This window comes from Desmodus rotundus, chromosome 13, assembly GCF_022682495.2.
Source record: "Desmodus rotundus isolate HL8 chromosome 13, HLdesRot8A.1, whole genome shotgun sequence".
In the NCBI taxonomy this organism is placed as follows: Eukaryota; Metazoa; Chordata; class Mammalia; order Chiroptera; family Phyllostomidae; genus Desmodus; species Desmodus rotundus.
This window is the reverse complement of record NC_071399.1, coordinates 30,711,643-30,726,823: the sequence shown is the minus strand read 5'-3', so window position 1 is coordinate 30,726,823 and position 15,181 is coordinate 30,711,643.

Below are 15,181 nucleotides of genomic sequence, written 5' to 3'. Positions count from 1 at the left end.
CCTTCCTCAGGGGCCCATCCTCCCATCAGCCTGCTCTTTCCCTGAGCATTCAGTGCCCATTGGGGATAGAAACCACACAGAGACTCTCTTTGGTTTTGCTGGGACACTTTAGCTATTCTTATGGATCTTTCAATGGAACACAATTATCTGATCATTCTTCGAAGTAGTTAAAATGTGGAAGGGCACACTCTGCTTCAAGTCTGTCTTTCCAAGTCACATGAGCAATCATTTAAAACATAAACAATCCCCACGTAACCCTCCTGGGAGGGGCTGTTCCTTGTGCAGTTTAGAAGGAACAATACAAGACACTAAAGTTCTTCCAGCCTGATCTGTGTTGTTGTTGCAACTGGGCTCCTCTGGAGGGGATTTTTAAAAATGCATTCCTAGTTGTAACTACAGGAACAAGGCAGGTGACCCCACTCAGGGTTATTTTGGAATCGTGGAAGTGGAGGGGAGCAGAGATGCTGAAACAATAGTGGAGGAGCAGTGGGTCCCCCTAAGTAATCACGAATTCTGGTGATGGCTGCTGAGGTGATCTCACTTTGAACTGCTTCTGAGGCCATGAAAGGCTCTCTGGTGTAGACAACCCCCTTCCTAAAAACAGAAATTGGGTTGTTTGCACAGAGGAAAGTTATCCTAATACTGTAAGTTAAGTTGTCTGTCTCTCCAAGAAACCCAAGGAATAGGGCAGATTCTTCACTTGAGCGCAAAAATGTCACGGCCTAATGCAAAAAGATGGACAGTCAAATCCTCAGCACTGCGACTGGCTAAGTGTTCTCAGGACAGTCTCTTCGCCTGTCTGTAAAGGTGACACACAGGCCACCATCTACCTCATCTGGTTGTTGTAAGACTTAAATGAGATGGTGCATACAAAACATATAACACCCACCTGGCACCTAACAGGTACTCAGTCAGCAGCAACCTGGCACACAAAAGGCACTTGGTAAATGGTAGCCATCAAGTACACTGTGAATCTGACAGCCTTCCTTACCAACACAGAAGGTTGGGTTTTTCATGATTATCACTCAAGACAGAGTGGAAAGAAAAATCTAGGTTACTTGTTAAGACTTTGGTGATAGGCAAAAATATAACCTGTCCTCAGTCAACAATTCCTCAAATATTATTTCAACAGATGGTTAAAGTTTTGGTTTAGGGAGTAAGAGTAGTAGCTTTGTTAATGTAGGTAGCTCTTAAAGAAGAGGATGGGGAGCCCTAGGCAGGTGTACCTAGGTTTCGAGTTCCATCCCAGGTCAGGGCACATGTGGAGGGCAGCCAATGGATGTTTCTCTCACATCACTGTCTCTCTCTCTCAGCAATAAAAAAATATCCTTGAGTGATGATTTAAAAAATTTAAAAAGAAGAGTGTAGGGAAACAGACCTCATTCAGTGAAATACTTTTCAAGGACAAGCTAGCCAGAAGGGCCAAGGCCCCTTCCCCAGATAGCTGTCCTTCAGAGAATGGGCAATCGTCACTTGTCCAATCAGATAACCCTGCTGGCAGTTTTTGGTTTAGTATTTTTTTTTCCAGGCAGAGAGTTCCGATATTCTGGACCTCACTCCAACCCTCATTAGGGAATTAGGATGGAATCACCTTGTTCTCTTCTGAAACATTGGCCGTGCTTAGCACCAGTGATAAATAGAAGCAGTTTGTTTGAAAGACAAATTCTCTCCTTAAGGACTAAACTACCCTATATCATAACCCATTTTCTAAAACAATAAAAAATATAGGCAAGGTCTTCATTGAACTATTTTTCTTCCACTAAAATAACTGAATGTTTAGCTTTGACAAGCAAGAATGGCTCTGGTATCATGTAGTCTCAACATAGAACTTATATATTTTTTTTTCACTTTATATCTCATCTCCATGGATATGCAAACTTCAATTCAACCCTAGGTTAAATCAAAACATCTAGACCTTTCAATTAAAGGCAAATCAAAAGCAATTGCTAGGTTGTTGAATTGTGAATAATAAATGGAAGCATTATTGGGAAGGTTTCAGGTTCTGATGAGCAGAAAGATTGTTTTGGAAAATCTATAGCAGAGAGTAGTATAATTATAACTTAGACTTGTGTGGCGTTCCATCCAAACTCATCTCCAAACCTAATGTGATTTTCTAACAATAGTACTCCTCCAATAACAGACAGCCCACAAATAAGTGCACGCTTAGATTCATTTCCTGTCCAGTTAAAAATAAACTCGCCAACGTTTGAAAGCAGCATAGAGTTCTTCCTAATAATAAAACAAACTCACCCATGCCGTTGGGCCAAGGCTTTGACATTTTAAAAATCATTACAGTGAAAAATAAACTCAACCTGTAATATGAGCTATTGTTAGAAATCCTTTGAGAAAGATACCTCAAATAGAGAGCCCTAAAGTCCACTTGCTGGAATTAAATCATTTTACTTGGGTATCATAATGGTTTGAATTGTGTCCTGCAAAAATATGTCAAAGCCTTAACCCCCAGAACGTCACAATGTGACCTTATTTGGAAATAGGGTCATTGCAGATGTAAGCAGTTAAGATGAGGACATAATGCAGTTGGATGAGCCCTAATCCCATATGGCTGGGGTTTTATAAGAACAGGGGAATGTCGTGTGACTGTGAAGGCAGAGATTGTAGCGATATGTCTATAAACTAAGGCATACCAAGGATGGACAGCTAACACAAGAAGCTGGAAGAGGTAAGGAAGGATTCCACCCAGAGTCTCAGAGGGAGAGTGGCCCTGCAGACAACTTGATTTCAGACTTTTAGCCTCCAGAACTGTGAGACCATAAATCTTTGTTGTTGTAAGCCAGTTAGTTGTGGTGCTTTGTTACAGCAGCCACATGAAACCAGTACAGGTATACGAGAGGGCCCAAAAAAACCCCTGGAAGGTGGGCTCCTTGTAATATAGGTTCCCCTGCTAGGTGAATGTTCTAGGAACCCATGTTTATCAGTGTACCCGCTGGCATTGTTGTGAGAGGCTGCTCTCTGCCTCTCAGTTAATTTTTTTTTTAAGACTCTTTCAACAAGTTTGCCCATTTCGTGATAGGTGGTTTAGGAGTACACCTGCCCACACCACGAAGAATGTTCAGCAGTTTTTTGACCAAAAACAGTAGGACTCCCATGCCCCACCCTCCGGATTCACCCATTCTTGGCCCTGATCGACTTTGTTTGCTTGTTTCCTGGATGAAAAACATCCTCAAAGGGAAACGTTTTGCCGATGTGGAAGAAGTGAAACAAAAAATGGCAGAAGCACTAAAAGGCATCAAAATCGACAAGTTCAAAAGCTGTTTTGAGCAGTGGAAAAAATTGTCTCAATAGGGGTATTGCATCAAATGGAGAGTACTTTGAAGTGACTGAAGTTTAAACATGTAAGAATAAAAACATAATTTTTTATAAATAAATTCTGGGGGAGTTTTTGGTCCTCTCTTGCATACATGACATCAATATCACAGAAGGATTTGGTCCTTAGGTGATAGATGTGAATAGGCTCTTATTTTTTTTTCCTTTATTTCATTTAAATTTATTGGGGTAACACTAGCTAATAACATTACATAAGTCTCAGGTGTACAACTTTATAATACATCACTTGTATATTCCATTGTGTGCTCACTACCCAAAGTCTAGTCTCCTTTCACTACCAAATATTTGACCTCCTTTACCCTCTTCTTCCTCCCCCACCCCTCTCCCTCTGTAACCACCACACCTTTATCTGTGTGTATGAGTGCATTTGCTTGTCTTATTTGTTCACTTGTTGCTTTGTGTTTTATATCCTACATATGAGTAAAATTATATGGTTGTGAACCTGCTCTTAAACATATTTTTGTGGATGTACATTGGACGCTCTTGGGCTGGGGGGTGGACCGTGGAGGGATGGGGAGGGAGGTGCTTCCGTTTCTGCTGCCCCTTCAGTGTCTCTAAAGCACCCTCTGCACCTCCATGGATGCTAGCTGCCTTCCTTCTAGGCCTTGAGCACAGTGGGCTGGCACAGTTGAAATTTCTAGCGCTGCATATCTGCTAACCTCCTGGGCAGTCTGAGTCCCCAGCAGGATCTGGATTTCCATTGTGTTGACCCTGAACTACCCAGGGAGCTGTGGTCTCTGCCCTTCTCATTTCCATTTCCCCAAATGCAATGAATACTACATCTCCCTCTACCCTCCTTCCCCTTCCCACCAACACACTTGGGACAACCTCGTCTGCTTCCTACGAGCATGCTTGCTGCATCCCTCAAGCCTCCATGGAGAAGATCAACAAGAAGGAATGGCTCTGGCCTTGACCTAGCAGGAGTGGTTGCCCCCTACTGCCCTGGGTGCTACTTCAAAATGCATTTTGTGTTTGATTCCACTTGTACTTAATGGTGTTCAGGCTGAAAATATTTACAGTGTTTATTAATATATTAGATATATTTCTACTTTGCCATTTTCTAATTAAACAGCATCTGACTGAAATCAACTTTAACCCATCAATGCCTAATCTTAGCCACAAAATAGATTTTATATATGAAAACAATGGTTTTTTAAAACCCATTTCATTTTTTGGATGGTCCCAAGAAGTGTTAAGTTGCATACACGGAAATATTTTCCACTGAAGATAATTTAAAACTGGGGATACAAAAAGGTACTTAAAAATTATATTGCAAGGTGACTGCAGCAGAAAATCTATAACAAAATGATATACAAGGAGCAACCCCCAAAAAACCAGAGTTATCTTTTGAATGGCAGGCCCCTTGTAGTACAGGTTTCCACCTCTAGGTGAGTATTCTAGAAAACCATCGGTATTGAGGTACCATCTGGTATTGTGTGAGGCTGCATTTGGCTTCAGTGAATTTTTTTTGAACACCCTTGCAACACATTTACCTGTGTCTGACAGGTGATTTACTAGTGCATCTGCCCACATCTCACTGAGTGTTCAGCAGTTTTTGACCAAAAATGGCATGACACCCTTGCCCCACCCTCCGTTCATCCAACCCTGCCCTGAGCAACTGTTTTGTTGTTTCCATGAATGCACAAAGTCCTCAAAGGGAAACGTCTTGCCCATGTGGAAGACGTGGAACAAAAAAACAGCAGAAGCACTTAAAAGGCATCAAAATCGACAAGTTCACAAACTGTTTTGAGCAGCAGAAAAAAATGTCTCAATAGGTGTATTGCATCAAGTGAAAGGTACTTTGAAGGTGACTGAAGTTTAAATATTTAAGAATAAATATACAATTTTTTATAAATGAATCTCATTTTCTGGGAGTGGGTCCCCCCTCATATTTCATTTTCTGTATAACCTTCGCATCAGGGAGGAGGGAGGGGGATAATGCGGGAAAGCGTTTTCAGGAACTACTATAAAGGACACATGGACAAAACCAAAGGGGAGGGTGGAAGCAGGGGAGGGAGATGGGTTTGGCTGGGGTGGGGGGAGGGGGGAATGCAGACAAATGTAATTGAACAACAATAAAATAATTTTTAAAAATAATAAACATGCGGTCAATACCACAATGGTACTATCACCAAAGCTTTGATAGAATGCCACATATCACAGAAAAAAGCCAGATACGTTTTACATTTTCTGGATTTTCCTAGGAGAATATCTGGCTGCCTGCAGTCGGATTTCCTTGAGAATAGATAAATGGATGATCCTATCCAGTGAATTAAAAAATGTAGTGGCTGACCAACTTTGAGATATTCCTAAGATTTTTACTTACAGTCCATTGTTGAAACACTTACCATAACTTCTAAAGGGAGACTCTCTCATAATTTTCACCATTTTACACACACAGAAATAAATATACAGAGCTCAAATAATTGTCCAAGCAAGTAAGTAGCAGAGTGGATAATTAAGTTCAAGTGTCCTGATTCATAATCTAAAGAAGTGTAACTTAATAAAGTTTATATCTTCACATAAAAAGAAAACCTTAGCATCAAAATTGTGGCCCACCTGTTCACTTGTATGGAATTGGGAGTGTCTTATCCCACGCTGCCATAACAGAGGACCACAGGCAGGCGGGCAGAAACAACAGACATATATTTCTCACAAATCTGGAGGCTGGACGTCTGAGACCAGGCTGCCAACATAGGCGAGTTTTGGTGGAGCCCCCTCCAAGCTTTTGGACAGCCAACTTTTGCTGAGTCCTCACATGGCCTTTCCTTGGTGCTCATTTACACACAGGGATCTCCCTCACTTCCCCTTGTATGAGAGGGCCCCCCCAAAACACAGAATTTATTTATAAAAAATTGTGTATTTATTCTTACATGTTTAAACTTCAATCACCTTCAAAGTACTCTCCATTTGATACAATATACCTATCGAGACATTTTTTCTGTTCCTCAAAACAGTTTTTGAACTTGTCAATTTTAATGCCTTTTAGTGCTTCTGCTGTTTTTTTGTTTCACCTCTTCCACATCGGCAAAATGTTTCCCTTTGAAGATTTTTTCATATGAGGAAACAAAAAAAGTCACCTGGGGCAAGATTGGGTGAATAGGGAGGGTGGTGCATGGGGGTTATGCTGAATTGCTTAACACTCAGCAAGGTGTAGGCAGGTGCACTCATTAATCACCCATCATGAAATGGGCAAACATGTTGAGTCTTCAAAAAATTCACTGAAGCCAAATGCAGCCTCTCACAACACCACCAGCTGGAACACTGATACAGATGGGTTCCTAGACCACTCACCTAGCAGGGAAAGCCTGTACAACAAGGGGCCCACCCTCTGGAAGATAATTCTGGGGTTTTGGGAGTCCTTTCCCCACCCCGTAAAGCACCAACCAATCTCATTGATTAGATCCACCCCATGACCTCACTTACTCCTAATTACCTCCTATAGCCTCCATCTTCAATCACAATAGCTCTGGGAGTTAGGGCTTCAACATAGGAATTTGGGAGGGGACACAAGTCAGCCCACAGCAGGGAGTGCCTAGTGTTTTGTGCAAATCGTAGTTGTGACCTTCTAAAATTACACTGTTGTTGCTTGTGCTGATTCCCTGTGATCTTCATTTCAGCATGTGGTTTCAAATGTGCACCATTCAAGGTCCTGCAAGACCCAGAAGAGGGTTTGACCAAAGGACTGTTGCAGAAGACGGGAGCAGGGTTTGGGGAACTAGCAACGTTTAGTGCTATAGCAGGTATCACCGGCATTAGTACAATACTAGAAAGACAGGGAAAGGAGCAATGCCCACAGTCCCCAGAGGCTTCCCTATGGTGTAAGAGGGCTGCAGGAAGAAAGAAATTCAGCACCCACATGCCCTGGCAGGACCGGAAATACACACCTGCCAGCCTTCTCCTCCCGAGGTTTAGCTTTTATCTCTGGCCTTACCTGTCATTGGTTGGCCTGATCCCACAGAAGCCAGGGCGGGATTGAGTGCGTTGGCGGAGCCCACACAAGGAGCAGAGCAGAGTGCAGGCTGGAGGTGGCCTGCAGGGGCAAACAAAGGAATTCCTCAGGAGAAGCATTTCTAAAACCCTCCTCCGGTTATCATGGCAATGGCTAAGTAAGTGGAGTGTACTAAAAACTCGCAGTTGGGATTTTTCATTTACTCTCGGAATTTTGAGCATCTCAGGAAAAGCCTGCCATTCATTACCCCGAGTGTTATTCAGTAAACCGCAAGACTCCAGGAAGCCAAGGGAGAATGCATCTGCTTAAAGGGAGACATCAAAGCAAGCAGCTTACAAATGCGCCTCCGGAAGCCAGCTCACAGGGGGGGTGAGGGACAAGGAGCAAGAGAAGCAGCGACCCCTTTAGGCCTCGTTGGACAGAGACCCGAGAGTCATAACCCAGAGCACAGCGTGCTGTCCCTCTCAACCGCATACAGGCTGTTCATACAAACAGGAGGCAGAGAGGAGTGGGGAGCAGAAGGACCCCCCACTTATACCCACAACTCTGCCCCGAAGTTTGTCTCCTCTGCACCACTCCTATAGTGACTCCCTTAACATTGCTGATTTGTTTTTTTCAAACACAACTGTTTTTAATGGTTCATTCACAGTGTATTTCACCCCTTTCCTCAATCAGTTTGGTTTAAAAAAGACTATTCCATCATCTAGAAAAAAAGGAACCGAGTGTGCAGTCTCATCTCTAAGGAGAGTTTGAGACCCAGTCAGGTAGTGCAGGGTGGTTCTATGGAACATACCGACTTCACAGCCCCTCTACGGATGCATCCTGGAAGGGACCAGCGCTCAGCAAACTACACGGTGAGCTCTCGGCTGGACTGTCAGCGCGCCCCTGGCAGAGGAGGGACGGCCTTTTCACGTTGGTGAGAACAGAATGCTAATGATGACTCCTCAGATCACCCACTGAAAACACTAGAGCAAAATGAGTGTGCCTCGTGGAGAACCAGAAGAAAAGTGACTTACCAGAGGAGGGAAAAACCTGGGTAGGGGGGCCCACGTGTAGAACTACTTGTCTGCCTCGTTTTGAAATTCACACATAGGATCCTTTTTAAAGCACAGCCCAGGGATGTAAGGTGCATGCACCCTCTCGCCTATGGGGAAAAATCTGGCAATTACCACGTTTAACTCACCTTCCGACCTGTGCCCTGATAGATGAGAAGACTGCTTTTTCAGCATTCCTGAGACTGCTTTGTTTCTTCTTTGTGTTTCTAAAAGATGTAATAACTTATTAGTGAAGGGGGAAACTAGCCAAGAAAAGAATTTTAAATATTTGGAAAAAGCTCTTTCATTACAAATTTCATTTGTAATGAAATTTTTGTAATTTAAACAATTATTTGAAATGTCAGTAATACTATAAAAGGATTTGGATTATATGATCCTATTTCTCTGGTAGTATTGGATGACCAATTTTTAGCACTATATTATGTATGCAAGGATATTATAGCAGATTTAAAAAAAACACAAATTCTTTATATGCCCATGTTTATGACCTTTGGCCATGTGACATTGGAGCCCTGACTCTCTGGGGTTGACCATTTGGCCAATATAACATCAATGTCTTAGTCTGTCCAGGCTGCTATTATAAAATACCATAGAGTGGCTTATAAATAACAGAAATTTATTTCTCGTAGTTCTGGAGGCTGGAAGTCCAAGATCAAGGAACCGGCATGCTCCGTGCTTGGTGAGAGCCTACTTCCCAATTTGTAGATAGCCATCTTCTCGAGGTATTCTCATGTGGCAGTGAGGGGTGAGGGAGCTCTCTTTTGTAAGAGCTCCACTCTCAAGACCTAATCAGCTCCCAAAGGTCCTACCTCTTCATACCATCACATTGGGGGTTGGGATTCCATATCTGGATCTTGGGGGGACACAAAACATTTAGTTCATAACAATCAGCATATTAGCAGAGGCTTGCAAAGTGCTCATGTACCAGGGCTTCTCTCTTCGCTGCTCTTGGGAACTCTGGCAGTTCACCATGACTGCGCCATGAGAATGAGCCAAGGCTAGCTTTCTGAATGATGGGCCTCCATCCCCAGACAATACCACTGGCAATCCAGTGACAGCAGATACATGACTGAACCCAGCCAATGACACAGACAGCCATCCGAGGAGCCCAGCCCAAATTGCCCACCCACAGAATTGTCAGCAAATAAATAGTTTTAGGTCATGCTTGGGGTGGTTTGTTATTCAGCCAAAGCTAACTGATAGAGATATTCATCCTCATGTTTTCTTCAGTGATGGACTTGAACATAAAAGTCAAATGATTGACACAAAGTCTAAAAGGAAGAGTGAAACCCCCAAATTAGAAATTAGCTCTTGATTTTTCCTTGATGGTCCAAAGTGCAGGGACACTGCGATATGTCAAAATTGTACTTGTAATTTAGGAGATGTATAAGGATGGGTCTTACTTCAAAAGTAGGTTTATTTTTTTTTAATATACTTTATTGATTATGCTATTACCATGGTCCCATTTTCCACCCTTTATTCCACCTCTGCCCTGCACACCCCCTTCCACCTTCCCTTAGTTCATGTCCATGGGTTATACATATAAGTTCTTTGACTTCTACATTTCCTATATTATTCTTAACCTCCCCCTGTTTATTTTCTACCTACCATTTATGCTACTTATTACCTGTACCTTTTCCCCCATTTCTCCCCTCCCCTTCCCTTCTGATAACCCTCCATGTATTCTCCATTTCTATGATTCTAATCCTGTTCTAGTTGTTTGCTTAGTTCATTTTTGTTTTTGTTATTTTTTAGGTTCGGTTGTTGATAGTTGTGAGTTTGTTGTCATTTTATGGTTCATAATTTTGATTTTCTTCTTTTCTTAGATAAGTTCCTTTAACATTTCATATAATAAGGGCTTGGTGACGATGAGCTCCTTTAACTTGACCTTATCTGGGAAGCACTTTATCTGCCCTTCCATTCTAAATGATAATTTTGCTGGATAGAGTAATCTTGGATATAGGTCCTTGCCTTTCATGACTTCGAATACTTCTTTCCAGCCCCTTCTTGCCTGCAAGGTTTCTTTTGAGAAATCAGCTGATAGCCTTATGGGAACTCCTTTGTAGGTAACTGTCTCCTTTGCTCTTGCTGCTTTTAAGATTCTTTCCTTCTCTTTAATCTTGGGTGATGTAATTATGAGGTGCCTTGGTGTGTACTTCCCTGGGTTCAACTTCTTTAGGACTCTCTGAGCATCCTGGACTTCCTGGAAGTCTATTTCCATTGTCAGATTAGGGAAGTTCTCCTTCATTACTTTTTCAAATACATTTTCAATTTCTTGCTCTTCCTCTTCTCCTGCTGGTAGTACTATGATTTGGATGTTGGGACATTTAAGGTTGTCCTGGAGGTTCCTAAGTCTCTCCTCATTTTTTTTTTTAATTCTTGTTTCTTCATTCTGTTCTGGTTGAATGTTTCTTTCTTCCTTCAGCTCCAAACTGTCGATTTGAGTCCCAGTTTACTCTTGTCACTGTTGGTTCCTTTATTTCACTTTTCATAGCCTTCGCTTTTTCCTCTATTTTGCGACCATACTCAACCAATCCTGTGGGCATCCTGATTACCAGTGTTTTGAACTATGCATCTGATAGGTTTGCTGTCTCTTCATCTCTTAGTTGTATTTTTTCTGGAGCTTTGATCTGTTCTTTCATTTGTTCCTCTTTTCTTTTTTTTTTTGTCTCAGTGCACTTGTTTTGAGGTAAGGGGCGGAGCCTTAGGTATTTGCCAGGGCAGTGCAACCCACTTTGTTGCGTTGTGGCACTGTATGTAGGGGAGGGGTCTGAGAGGGAACAATGCCACTTGCTCAGCTCTCTGTCGGCTTTCAGTAACTTACCCTACTACCCACAAGCAAATAGAGCCCTTCTGGTACTGATTCCCTGGTGGGTAGGTTCGTGTATATTCTAAGACCCTGTGGGTCTCTCCAACAAACTCTCCTGTGAGGCTGGGAGTTTCTCCTGCCACCTCAACCCCCACAGTTTTTTTTTAATTCAGAGGTTTTGAGGCTTTATTTCTCCACACTGGAACCCTGGGTTTCATGATCTGTCTCAATCCCCAGTTATTCCTCCCAATGTATCCGCATGCAAATATGGGACCGCCCACTCCACCTGCTGCCACCTCCCCTGGTCTGCCAGCCACTGCCTTGCTGCAAGTCCTCTCGATCCCAGCTGCCCGTCTCTGCCCCTCCTACCGGTCTGGATAAATGTTTCTTCTTTAGCTCCTTGGTTGTCATACTTCCATACAATTCGATTTTCTGTCAGTTCTGGTTGTTTTTCGTTTTTCAATTTATTGTTGTCCTTCTGATAGGGGACTTAAGAGTTGGAAAATTTTAGCTTAAGGTAAAAAGTTATAAGTCTAGCAAGTAATGTATATGTTAAAGCTTTTGTTTCAGAAACTATAGATAAGGCCTGTCCTGGCTCTTGGGAAAACAGCTGACGTCCTGGGGCACTGCTAAAGATTACCACCTGGGGACAACTGGAGGCATCCAGGCCTTTGTGTTCCAGGGAGAGACAGACCACCGTCCCCTGGGAACAGCTAACTGCCCAGGAAAGGAATGTTGCAGCTTCTTTCACCTAATCATCCCTGAATCTCAAAGCCCTCACTGCACCTTGTTTATTCCCCGTTAAAAAAGTCTGGCCTGGAAAGAGAAGGGAAGATGGTCTGATAAGTTATCAACCCTTCATTTTCTGAGATTGCCGGCCATCTGAATAAAGCGCCCATAAAGCTTCAATTGCTGTCATTGCTTATTGGGTTTGGTAGTGACAGGCAGCCTGAACGCCAGTGTCTTTTCCAGTTTCACTTCTTTTGGTTGTGCAAGGGGCACAGCGTATCTACCTATGCCTCCATCTTGGCTGGAAGTCTAAAAATAGGTTTCAATATGATTGAAAAATAGGTTATTTGAAACCACCTAATTTTCCATTTGTTAGAAGCAATAAACCCCTTTGCCTATATAATTGTATTCAATTAAATAGAACTGTCCCATTTGGAAAGGACAGAAGAAAAAACTGAAGTGAGATGAGAACATCTATCATAAAGTAAAACAAAACAAGACAAATATAAAGCAATAGTTTTGTGTTTGGCTTTTGCAATTACTATGCTCCTGCACGAACACCATAAAGAGTGTGACAGACCAGCAAATGAGGGGTCTTTGTATTTTAAGAGAGACTTTCCTTAGTGTAATTCACCTAAGACAACTGGGAAAATTGAGAGGCCATGAAGGTTTATTGTCATTTTCTTATAAATCTGAAATTATAAAGCAGGACATTCAGGGGATTTGAAATGGGTAGATGCTATCTATGTTGATTGTGTTTGAATTATATCACATAATCAGAGCTCCTGGAGACAACCTGATAAAGCATGACTCAATCTACAGAACTTATTAGAGCACTAAGAGTGTCTGGTGGCCTATTCAGGAAGCAATTTTGTGGTGACGAAGGTTGAGTTTCCTGGGACACCGTGTCATATGAGCCATCAGGGATCACACAGCGTCAAGAGGATGTGGACTGCAATACAGCTTCTATTTATAACCAGTCTTCAGGCAATGGCTGAATGATGAGAACATGAAATGTGCTGGGAAGTTGTAAGGGTCCTTTTGATTCTTCCTTACACTCACAGACATGCGGCAAATGAAGTTTGTGTACAGCCGACAAAGAACATGAGGAAAGACCCAGGAGGTGTCTGCTGGGTCAGACTCACTCACGTGCCCAGTAGTCTACCACACATCACATTCTGTTCTAAGCACTTCACAGGGATCGACCAACTCATCCACAACCCTGCGAAGTTCTACAGGTGAAGAAACTGAGACCAAGATGAATAAGTTGTCTAAGTTCATTCAGAATTCAAACACAGGCTGTCTAGTTTCAAAACCTGTACATTGCTGCTGAACACAATGTACCATAAAAATACACACAATGAAATAAAACTCCAATATTTCACAGTGATCTTAGTAGAGATTGTACATGAGTTTTCAATTTCCTCCAATTGGTCCTAACTGTGCTTGAGTGAAATCGTATGTTTTGTTCCTTAACAGTGATGTTGGCAGATGTGGGCCTTCCAGGTTCCTTCCAGTAACTAAGGAGAGTCCAGTCCCTCCTCATGCAGTCAGAGACCCATGGACATCACTGAACCACTAAAGGTGCCATAGCACACAAGACAGCAAACAAACCAACCAAACAACCAGAAGTTCCTGACTGGGGAGACGAAGTAGGCAGCAAGCAGGGCCTTCCTTTCTCCTTCCTGTTCTTTTGGTCCCAGTCCTCTAGGACTGAGACCAGGTTGGGGGAAGGAAGGAGCTACAGCCTTCTGTTGAGTAAAGGCTGTCCCCCATGCCTGCTCTGAGCCTCCTGAGGTCCCCAGGCTGGCTCTCAAGGGGATCATGAGTGAATTTCTTTAACTCCCTCTTGTTAGGTCCCCAGCCCTGTAAAGCCAGCTCTGGCTTGTTCTCTGGCATGTTCACTCCAGCCTCAGCTCTTATAGCACAAGTAGCTCAGTTTCTCGGGACTGAGTTCCCCTTCTCCAGATACAACCCTTTCTGGAGAAGGACAGCTCAAGCCAGTTTCTTTCCTCAGGTCTCCACTCACAACTCTAGGCCACAAAAGCTGTGGGTGTGCAGGGTGTTTCCTGTCACCTCTGCCCCAAGTCCCACTCTGCCTCTTTCCCCAACTCTACAGGGTGCTAGGAGCATGAGCCGAGTTCTTCCTGGGCATCAGATGCCACGCTCTACCTATCAGATGCCAAAGGCATCCACCAAATCTAAAAAGCACCCTTGGTCTCCTGGTTTGGGGGCAGGGCTTTGGCAAACATCCTCTCTTCTCCAAGAAAAGGGAAAAGCAAGGGCTTTTCCTCTCTGGGCTGATGGCTCACACTCCCCCATTCTCCTTTTCTCCTCCTGGAAGCGTTTCTGGGGGTTTGAGGTTGTTGAGGAAACCAGGTTGTTTCACCTGGATGGCAACTTGCCCCCCAGTTTTTGGCAACTGTCTTCAGCATATGGGACATTGAATACCTTTTCTTCATTTTGGGGTTCTAATTCCCAACAAGGGCATCAGGAAATGTCCCACTCACTCAGTGACTTGCTGCAGCAGCAAGAGCGAAGACAGGCTCCTCTGGGAAGCCACCTGACGTATGGTATTGTCTCTCCTTACCAAATCACCTTCTGTTAGGGTTCCAAGACCGTTTCCCCCTACACAGCAGGGCTAGGCTCCGTCATTCCTGTGCTCAGCAGGAGCGTGGAGACAGCCCTTGGCAATGACAAGATGGAAGACACAGGGGTTAGGGACAGGATTTCTTTAAGTTCAGAGGAAGGCTTTTTAAAAGAAAACTTTCCAACAACAGATACCGATAGTATAAATGATGTCTATTTGTAATTCTTTAAAAATGTCTGTTTTCACTGTATTTTTACCATTATGATTCATATTCACAAACTCTGGTGAAAGAGTTAATTTGTGTATTTGACATAATTCTTCCTCTACTCTCCTCCCTCCTCCATTTCATTAAAAAATGCATGGGCCTGGCCATGGATCCTAATTACTACTTAGTGATTTGCTTCAGGGTAACCTTGTTAAATGCGGAATTAAAAGGTATGGGGCTGCTGCAGATTTTAGCAAACCATTCTGCTGAAGCGAACATTGCAATAAAAAAATAGGGGTGCCATGTCCTGGAAATTCCTCCTAGATTGCAAGGGATCTGATTTGTAAATACGCACTGTTTCATTGAAATAGTGAGCAAAGGCTGCTTCAAAACTAGTCTACAGAATTTTCTCATTTGAATCAGAGAAAATAAATATCCCTTAAGACAGAGTGCCTGGGTACCTTTTGTGTGAAACTTGCCCCAAGCAGTGCGTCAA